The sequence below is a fragment of the Balaenoptera borealis genome, assembly GCF_965194805.1.
Source record: "Balaenoptera borealis genome assembly, chromosome: 9".
Classification (NCBI taxonomy): Eukaryota; Metazoa; Chordata; class Mammalia; order Artiodactyla; family Balaenopteridae; genus Balaenoptera; species Balaenoptera borealis.
The window spans coordinates 108752667-108763204 of NC_138873.1; positions in this window are offsets into that span (position 1 = coordinate 108752667).

The window sequence follows — 10538 nt, forward strand, 5'->3', positions numbered from 1 at the left end:
TTCCATACAAATTGTGAAATTTTTGTTCTAGTTCTGTGAAAAATGCCATTGGTAGTTTGATAGGGATTGCATTGAATCTGTAGATTGCTTTGGGTAGTATAGTCATTTTCACAATGTTGATTCTTCCAATCCAAGAACATGGTATATCTCTCCATCTGTTTGTATCATCTTTAATTTCTTTCATCAGTGTCTTATAATTTTCTGCATACAGGTCTTTTGTCTCCTTAAGTAGGTTTATTCCTAGATATTTTATTCTTTTTGTTGCAGTGGTAAATGGGAGTGTTTCCTTAATTTCTCTGTCTGATTTTTCATCATTAGTGTATAGGGATGCAAGAGATTTCTGTGCATTAATTTTGTATCCTGCTACTTTACCAAATTCATTGATTACTCTAGTAGTCTTCTGGTAGCATCTTTAGGATTCTCTATGTATAGTATCATGTCATCTGCAAGCAGCTTTACTTCTTCTTTTCCAATGTGGATTCCTTTTATTTCTTTTTCTTCTCTAATTGCTGTGGCTAAAACTTCCAAAACAATGTTGAATAATACTGGTGAGGGTGGCCAAACTTGTCTTCTTCCTGATCTTAGTGGAAATGGTTTCAGTGTTTCACCACTGAGGACAATGTTGGCTGTGGATTTGTCATATATGGCCTTTATCATGTTGAGGTAAGTTCCCTCTATGCCTACTTTCTGGAGGGTTTTTATCATAAATTGGTGTTGAATTTTGTCAAAAGCTTTTTCTGCATCTATTGAGATGATCATATGGTTTTTCTCCCTCAATTTTTTAATATGGTGTATCACATAGATTGATTTGCATATATTGAAGAATCCTTACATTCCTGGGATAAACCCCACTTGATCATGGTGTATGATCCTTTTAATGTGCTGTTGGAGTCTGTTTGCTAGTATTTTGTTGAGGATTTTAGCATCTATGTTCATCAGTGATATTGGCCTGTAGTTTTCTTTCTTTGTGACATCTTTGCCTGGTTTTCGTATCAGGGTGATGGTGGCCTCGTAGAATGAGTTTGAGAGTGTTCCTCTCTCTGCTATATTTTGGAAGAGTTTGAGAAGGATAGGTGTCAGGTCTTCTCTAAATGTTTGATAGGATTCACCTGTGAAGCCATCTGGTCCTGGGCTTTTGTTTGTTGGAAGATTTTTAATCAAAGTTTCAATTTCAGTGTTTGTGATTGGTCTGTTTATATTTTCTATTTCTTCCTGGTTCAGTCTCAGAAGGTTGTGCTTTTCTAAGAATGTGTCCATTTCCTCCAGGTTGTCCATTTTATTAGCATATAGTTGCCTGTAGTAATCTCTCATGATCCTTTGCATTTCTGCAGTGTCAGTTGTTACTTCTACTTTTTCATTACTAATTCTATTGATTTGAGTCTTCTTCCTTTTTTTCTTGGTGAGTCTGGCTAATGGTTTATCAATTTTGTTTATCTTCTCAAAGAACCAGTTTTAGTTTTATTGATCTTTGCTATTGTTTCCTTCATTTCTTTTTCATTTATTTCTGATCTGGTCTTTATGATTTCTTTCCTTCTGCTAACTTTGGGGGTTTTTTGTTCTTCTTTCTCTAATTGCTTTAGGTAAGTTTAGGTTGTTTATTTGAGATGTTTCTTGTTTCTTGAGGTAGGATTGTATTGCTATAAACTTCCCTCTTAGAACTGCTTTTGCTGCATACCATAGGTTTTGGGTCGTTGTGTTTTCATTGTCATTTGTTTCTAGGTATTTTTTGATTTCCTCTTTGATTTCTTCAGTGATCTCTTGGTTATTAAGTAGTGTATTGTTTAGCCTCCATATGTTTGTATTTTTTACAGATTTTTTCCTGTAATTGATATCTAGTCTCATAGCATTGTGGTCGGAAAAGATACTTTATACAATTTCAGTTTTCTTAAATTTACCAAGGCTTGATTTGTGACCCAAGATAGGATCTATCCTGGAGAATGTTCCATGAGCACTTGAGAAGAAAGTGTATTCTGTTGGTTTTGTATGGAATGTCCTATAAATATCAATTAAGTCCACCTAGTTTAATGTATCATTTAAAGCTTGTGTTTCCTTATTTATTTTTATTTTGGATGATCTGTGAAAGTGGGGTGTTAAAGTTCCCTACGATGATTGTGTTACTGTCGATTTCCCCTTTTATGGCTGTTAGCATTTGCCTTATGTATTGAGGTAATCCTATGTTGGGTGCATAAATATTTACAATTGTTATATCTTCTTCTTGGATTGATCCCTTGATCATTATGTAGTGTCCTTCTTTGTCTCTTGTAATAGTCTTTGTTTTAAAGTCTATTTTGTCTGATACGAGAATTGCTACTTCAGCTCTCTTTTGATTTCCATTTGCATGGAGTATCTTTTTCCATCCCCTCACTTTCAGTCTATTTGTGTCCATAGGTGCGAAGTGGGTCTCTTGTAGACAGCATATATATGGGTCTTGTTTTTGTATCCATTCAGCCAGTCTATGTCTTTTGGTTGGAGTATTTAATCTATTTACATTTAAGGTAATTGTTGATATGTATGTTCCTATTACCATTTTCTTAATTGTTTTGGGTTTGTTATTGTAGGTCTTTTCCTTCTCTTGTGTTTCCTGCCTAGACAAGTTCCTTTAGCATTTGTTGTAAAGCTCGTTTGGTGGTGCTGAATTCTCTTAGCTTTTGCTTGTCTGTAAAGGTTTTAATTTCTCCATCGAATCTGAATGAGATCCTTGCTGGGTAGAGTAATCTTGGTTGTAGGTTTTTCCCTTTCATCACTTTAAATATATCCTTCCACTTCCTTCTGGCTTGCAGAGTTTCTGCTGAAAGATCAGCTGTTAACCTTATGGGGATTCCCTTGTATGTTATTTGTTGCTTTTCCCTTGCTGCTTTTAATATTGTTTCTTTGTATTTAAATTTTGATAGTTTGATTAATAAGTGTCTTGGCATGTTTCTCCTTGGATTTATCCTCTATGGGACTCTCTGTGCTTCCTGGACTTGATTAATATTTCCTTTCCCATATTAGGGAAGTTTTCAAATCTCTTCAAATATTTTCTCAGTCCCTTTCTTTTTCTTTTCTTCTGGGACCCCTGTAATTTGAATGTTGGTGCATTTAATGTTATCCCAGAGGCCTTTGACACTGTCTTCAATTCTTTTCATTCCTTTTTCTTTATTCTGCTCTGCAGTACTTATTTCCATTATTTTATCTTCTATGTCACTTGTCCGTTCTTTTGCCTCAGTTATTCTGCTATGGATTCCTTCTAGAGAATTTTTAATTTCATTTATTGTGTTGTTCATCATTGTTTGTTTGCTCTTTAGTTCTTCTAGGTCCTTGTTAAACGTTTCTTTTATTTTCTCCATTCTATTTCCAAGATTTTGGATCATCTTTATTATCATTACTCTGAATTCTTTTTCAGGTAGACTGCCTATTTCCTCCTCATTTGTTAGGTCTGGTGTGTTTTAACCCTGCTCCTTCATCTGGTGTGTGTTTCTCTCTCTTCTCATTTTGCTTAACTTACTGTGTTTGGGGTCTCCTTTTCACTGGCTGCAGGTTCGTAGTTCCCATTGTTTTTGTTGTCTGCCCCCAGTGGATAAGGATGATTCAGTGGGTTGTGTAGGCTTCTTGGTGGAGGGGACTAGGGCCTGTATTCTGGTGGGTGAGGCTGGATCTTGTCTTTCTGGTGGGCAGGACTGCATCTGGTGGTGTGTTTTGGGGTGTCTGTGGCCTTATTATGATTTTAGGCAGCCTCTCTGCTAATGGATGGGGCTGTGTTCCTGTCTTGCTAGTTGTTTGGCATAGGGTGTCCAGCACTGTAGCTTGCTGGTCGTTGAGTGGAGCGGGGTCTTAGCACTGAGATGGAGATCTCTGGGAGATTTTTGCCATTTGATATTATGTGGAGCTGGGAGGTCTCTGGTGGACCAATGTCCTGAGCTCGGCTCTCCCACCTCAGAGGCACAGGCCTGACACCCGGCCAGAGCACCAAGACCCTGTCATCCAGACAGAAAAAGAGAAAAAGGAAATATATATATATATATATATATTGTTGCTCCCAAAATCTACTTCCTCAATTTGGGATGGTTCATGGTCTATTCAGTTATTCCACAGATGAAGGGTACATCAAGTTGATTGTGGAGATTTAATCCGCTGCTCCTGAGGCTGCTGGGAGAGATTTCCCTTTCTCTTCTTTGTTCACACAGCTCCTGGGGTTCAGCTTTGGATTTGGACCCGCCTCTGCATGTGGGTCACTTGAGGGCATCTGTTCTTCACTCAGACAGGACGGGGTTAAAGGAGCAGCTGCTTTGGGGGCTCTGGCTCACTCAGGCCGTGGGGAAGGAGGGGTACGGCTGCGAGGCGAGCCTGTGGCGGCAGAGGCCAGCGTGACATTGCACCAGCCTGAGGGGCGCCGTGCGTCCTCCCGGGGAAGTTGTCCCTGGATCACAGGAGCCTGGCCGTGGCGGGCTGCACCGGCTCCCGGGAGGGGAGGTGTGGAGAGTGACCTGTGCTCGCACACAGGCTTCTTGGTGGTGGCAGCAGCAGCCTTAGCGTCTCATGCCCATCCCTGGGGTCCGCGCTGATAACCGCGGCTCACGCCCGTCTCTAGAGCTCGTTTAGGTGGCGCTCTTAATCCCCTCTCCTCATGCCCCCTGAAACAATGGTCTCTTGCCTCTTCGGCAGCTGCAGACTTTTTCCCGGACTCCCTCCCAGCTAGCTGTGGCGCACTAGCCCCCTGCAGGCTGTGTTCACGCCGCCAACCCCAGCCCTCTTCCTGCGATCCGACCGAAGCCCGAGCCTCAGCTCCCAGCCCCCACCCGCCCCGGCGGGGGAGCAGACAAGCCTCTCAGGCTGGTGAGTGCTGGTCGGCACCAATCCTCTGTGTGGGAATCTCTCCGCTTTGCCCTCCACACCCCTGTGGCTGCGCTCTCCTCCGTGGCTCCGAAGCTTCCCCCCTCTGCCACCCACAGTCTCCACCTGCGAAGGGGCTTTCTAGTGTGTGGAAACCTTTCCTCCCTCACAGCTCCCTCCCAGAGGGGCAGGTCCCATCCCTATTCTTTTGTCTCTGTTTTTTCATTTTTCTTTTGCCCTACCCAGGTACGTGGGAAGTTTCTTGTCTTTGGGAGGTCTGAGGTCTTCTGCCAGCATTCAGTAGGTGTTCTGTAGGAGTTGTTCCACATGTAGATGTATTTCTGATGTATTTGTGGGGAGGAAGGTGATCTCCACGTCTTACTCTTCCACCATCTTGAAGGTCTCCTTGAGGGTTTTTTAAATTGAAGTATAGTTGAGTTACCATGTTGTGTTAATTTCTGCTTGCAGCAAAGTGATTCAGCTTTACATATACACATATATATACATATATATACATTCTTTTTTAATATTCTTTTCCATTAGAGTTTATCATAGTATATTGAATACAGTTCCCAGTGCTATACAGTAGGACCTTATTGTTTATCCATTCTATGTATAATAGTTTACATCTGCTCACTCCAACTCTCAATCCATCCCTTCCCACCTGCCCCCCCCCTTGGCAACCACAAGTCTGTTCTCTATGTCTGTGACTCTGTTTCTGTTTCATAGATAGGTTAATTTGTGTCACATTTTAGATTCCACATATAAGTATTATCATATGGTATTTGTCTTTCTCTTTCTGGCTTACTTCACTTAGTATGATAATTTCTTGCTGCATCCATGTTGCTGCAAATGGCATTATTTTATTCTTTTTTCATGGCTGAGTAGTATTCCATTCTATATATGTACCACATCTTCTTTATCCATTCCTCTGTTGATGGACATTTAGGTTGTTTCTGTGTTCTGCATTCTGACTGCTTGTGGGAAAAGCTATTTCCATGGAATGATGTCACATTCCATTCCCCAGGCAGGAGGATATAGTGGAGAAGACAGGGACATCTAAAATCAGGAGACTTGGCCATGAGCCCCCCTCGTTCCACCAGTGGTGTCCTTAATTGGTCTTTTTAAAAATTTATTTCTATTTATTTATTTATTTTTGGCTGCACTGGGTCTTCATTGCTGCATGTGGGCTTTCTCTAGCTGTGGCGAGTGGGAGCTACTCTTCATTGCGATGCACGGGTTTCTCATTGCGGTGCCTTCTCTTGTTGCAGAGCACAGGCTCTAGGCGTGCGGGTTTCAGTAGTTATGGCTTGCGTGCTCTAGAGCACAGGTTCAGTAGTTGTGGCGCAGGGGCTTAGTTGCTCCACGGCATGTGGGATCTTCCTGGACCAGGGCTCGAACCTGTGTCCCCTGCATTGGCAGGCAGATTCTTAACTACTGCACCACCAGGGAAGTCCCCTTCATTGGTCTTGAAACCACTGAGCTGGTTTCCTTTTCTCTTCAGTGGGGACCCCCTTAGAAGTTCACTGTGAGACCCACGCGCATCCACGTGAGAGAGCTTTGTAAAGTGTCAAGTAACCTACAAAGGTAATTATTGTTTCGGAAGTATTTAGGGAGTACCTATGATGTGCAGGACCACAGTTTTGCATAGTAATCACAACTGAAGAAGGCAAACTCCCAACTCTCAAAAATCTTAAAATGTAGCAGAGAAGTGAAGACATACATACCCTTACAGGGTAGCAAATAGTAAGTTCCCTAAGCAATACCCCATGACTTCAATTCAGTTTGACAAACATCCATGAAACAGGCTCTTGAGATCCAAAAGTAAAAACAGTGGGTCACTGTCACCTGTCTGGCAGGAAGGACAGAGAAACAGTGATGGTGTCAGTACAAGCAGATGGTGATAAATCCCATAAAGAAAGAGCTTACTGGGAATGTATTAGGTCTGTGTAGAAAGGCAGATGGAGAGGCTTAAGCCTAGATGTCCACGGGTAAACTCTGCAGGAGATGGTAGAGTGTGAAATCTGTTTCCAAATACTGGGTTTCTATTTCCAGAAAAGGTGCAAAGGACCAGACATGGCATTAGATCGACCAGCGCAGTAAGGCACCTGGATGCTGGGGGTGGGAGTGGAGGTGACCCCGGAGACTCAGCTGTTCTGGGAAAGCTTAAGGGTGGTTTCGCACCACCTCCAGCAGAAGCCTGATCACCGTGGGGGGAAGAGAATGGTGCTGACAGAGTCAGGGAACCAGGCATGGGAAAAAAGGGGCATTGGTTCCGGGAGGACAGGATCTACCAGACGGGTTTCTTGTTTGTTTCTTTTTTAAATCATAACTTTAAAATAGCAATTTTATCTGGGCACTGTTCTAAGCATTTCATCTATAGTGACTCATTTAATCGCACAGCAACCGAGAGTGGTAGGTGCAGTTATCCCCACTGGAGGGACGAGGAAACTGAGATGAGGAGAGTTTGACCACATTTGTGGGCTGAGAAGAGGGAGCCAGCACCTATAGGGAAAGCAAAGATGCTATCTGGACTCAAAGGAGGGACTGCTCGGGGATTACGGATGACCGGTATTGTCCTTTCCACATTTTTTAACTCCTAACTTCTCTACCATAGGCATCATCATCTTTGTAATCAGAAAACTAAACCATACAAAAATGGGCAATCATGGCTTCCCTGGTGGTGCAGTGCTTAAGAATCTACCTGCCAATGCAGGGGACACGGGTTCGATCCCTGGTCCGGGAAGATCCCACATGCCACGGAGCAACTAAGCCCGTGCACCACAGCTACTGAGCCCGTGCACCTAGAGCCCGTGCTCCGCAACAGGAGAAGCCACTGCAATGAGAAACCCGCACACCACAATGAAAAGTAGCCCCCGCTCGCCACAAATAGAGAAAAGCCCACGCACAGCAACAAAGACCCAATGAAGCCAAAAATAAATAAATAAATAAATAAATAAATTTTTAATGGACGATCATGTTTGTGATTAATATTGTCTTTAAATTTGTCCTTATGTCTTCTCTGTAAAAATAAGCTTTCCAATAAGAGAGTTAGCATCCTGAGGGTAGGAACCGTCCCTTATTTCTCCTTTCCCCCCACCGTCTGCACCTGAGGCATGTGTGTGTGTGTGTGTGTGTGTGTGTGTGTGTGTGGCTTTTAAAGGGAACAAAATTAAACCCAACCAAACCCAGACCCTTGTTAATAATGCCTCAAATTTAGCTTTCCACACACTAACTACCCTGTTGCTGTCCTTGAGTACCTTTAGTATGTGCTTTAATTCTTTTTCCTTCCCCTTCCATTATCCCATCTCCCACCACCACTACTTAAGGACCTAGGATATAGGCATCCTCTTCTGGGGCCAGCCAGCCAGATGGCAGATATGTCCTGCCATTGGCTCTCACTGTCTTATGTTGGGGATTCACAACTTTCCCCTGTAACATCACCCAGATATCTGAGTAATAATCTGAGCATACTGTCATTTTTGTTTCTTTGTCATTTTCATAAGCTGAGTTATAAAGTAAATTGCAGTCTTTTACATTCAATCTTAACGTAACTTTCCTTCAATGTATTGATATTTTAAAGTTTGTGGTTGTTGCTGATATTGTTGTTTTTCTAGGGAAGAGAAAGCAAAAATGTCATTTTTCCTATATTTTGTTATTCCTTTCTTTCTTCTCCTTCCCTCTTAGCCAACCCATCCCTGAAGCCCATGCTTCTCTTCCTCCTATGAAAACGGTTCCCCTTGGTTTCCTCACTGCTATACATTAAAATTTCAAGGGAGGAAGCCTGAACCCCTAGGTCCATTCATGGGGATCACTTCCTCCCAAGTTCAATGCAGGTCCTGTAGGGCTTTGTCGGGGAAGAAGACAGTCATGGGCAAGGAAGAAAGGTAAGCATCAGCCTGAATCCATGCACTGGCCTGTGTGGACCTGCGTTCAGCACATTCACAAAAGATGGGGAGGTTGTAAGTGTGATCTGCTTCCCACTTCTTCCAGAAGTGCAGGTGAGAGGGGTTCCAGGACAAGAGTGAAAAGAGAACCCCCTTAAACAGAATGCTGGTTCTACTCGATAAAAAAGAATGTATATATATATATATATATATATATATATATATATATATATATATAAACTGAAACACTTAACTGTACAGCAGAAATTAACACAATATTGTAAATCAACTATACTTCGATTAAAATAAAGGATTTTTTAAAAAGCTGTCACACAATGCCTGAAATTCTGGACCTATTTGTCCTCTGAATTTTTGATCCATTAGAGACATTACAGCTGTGTGAAACAGTATATTAAAATGACTTACGGATCTTTTTAAAAATTCCGGTGCTTGGATCTACTCAAGCAGATCTGGGTAGATCAGACTTAATTGTTCAGAGGTTCAGATTTAATTGTTTGGGATGGATTTAATTGCCTGGGCATCAGTATTTTCTTAAATCCCTCTCCCCATCCCCTCACATCCTCCACACCCACCCCCAATGATTCTAACATGTAATCAGGTTGGGAACAACTGCTATAGAGCCAGTCCAAAAACCTAAAAGTTTTAGGGGTGGTTGAACATCTATGTATCCTCATTGGATCTTGAAATACATTCTAGATCTAGTTTCTTTTTAATTAAGATAAGATTACATCTGAGGTGACAGTCAAAGCTCTTCACCAAATTATCTCTTCTTTACTACAAACATGCACAGAAATATTAAACTAAAACATCACCCCCAGGGCTGCTCAGGGGACTAACCAAGAAATTTGACCTAGTTATCTTTATACCAGCTGCATGTGACATCGCTAAACTTGCTAATGAGACAGCAAAGTCATTTGGGAGGGAATGTTTCCATATTAATATGACTTTGATCCAAGAAAGCAAAGAAGCGTATTCTGCTGAAAGTAATTAGAAGACGTGGCACTTTTAAAAAAACATCTAGTCAAAGAGATTGTAAAACTCTGGCCCTGAACGTCAGGATATATGCAAGCTTTGGGATGTGGAGAGCCATTCCTTGCTTCAATTCCTAGTTTCCAAGTCTGGAATAGAGCAATATTCAGGTGCTCTAAATACAGTCTGTTCATATTTAAAATAACAGAACTTGTCACCTCTCAGTTACTCGTGAAAACTGAAGTGAACCCCAATGTAGAGGGCAGAAACTGGGAGAAACCGTGCTTCAGAGTTTTAACTACAAACAGCCGCAGCCGTGGTCTCTCCTCTGTTCATTCCTGGTTGGTTTCATTTTCAAGTTAGGCATTTAGATTGAGACCCTTTCCTCAAGGGGCAAGAACTTTTTTCCTGCAACTCACAGAGGGCAGTGAAACACGATTCTCCTGACCCTCAGTTTGAGTGGCTCTTTGTCTTACGAAACTTCTAGGCTCAGGTTCATGTCACACACACGCACATTGTCTTTGCAAAGAATCCACAGTTCATCCTCAATAATATATAAACCAAAAATCTAGGGTGACCAACTCATCCCAGTTTGCCCAGGACTTTCCCGGTTTTAGAAAACCTGGCGTCCTGGGAACCACCCTCCCATCCCGGTCCTAAGCAGATCAGGATGATTGGTTACCCTAAAAACAACCGGAATCAGAATCCAGCCCAGAATGGACTTTGAGCTGTCAGAGCCATCCTTGGGGCCAGCCGTTCCCTCCTGAGAACGGTCAGCAGTGCCTGCGGAAGAGGGTCGACTGACCCACCAGCCCGCTCCCCACGCCCCCTCGCCACATGGGACCTGCCACC